We start from the raw sequence: 320 nt of genomic DNA on the forward strand, positions 1-320 counted from the left end.
CCCCCCCCCCCCGAGTTGGGAATCTGCAGGGGGCGGGGAGGGGATGTGGCCACCTCTCCCCTCTGCCCCCTCCACCCCCCCGCAAGTTCCCCCTTCCCCTGGGCGCGGGACCCCCTCATAGGTGCACACCCAGCCTGGCTGTGGAAAGGGGTGGGGAGCCCCCAGAGCCTGGAACAAAGAAACCAAAACTCACAGTCTGCCCGAACATCTGTCCGGCCCCTGGACAGACTCCAGCTGTTCCCACAACCCCGCCTCCACAAGGCTCCCGGGCCGAGGAGGAGCCCTAAGCCTGACAGGCCCCACCTTTCCTGAGCCCCCTC

The sequence above is a fragment of the Lipotes vexillifer genome, unplaced genomic scaffold (genome assembly GCF_000442215.2).
Source record: "Lipotes vexillifer unplaced genomic scaffold, Lipotes_vexillifer_v1.1 scaffold1011, whole genome shotgun sequence".
Classification (NCBI taxonomy): Eukaryota; Metazoa; Chordata; class Mammalia; order Artiodactyla; family Lipotidae; genus Lipotes; species Lipotes vexillifer.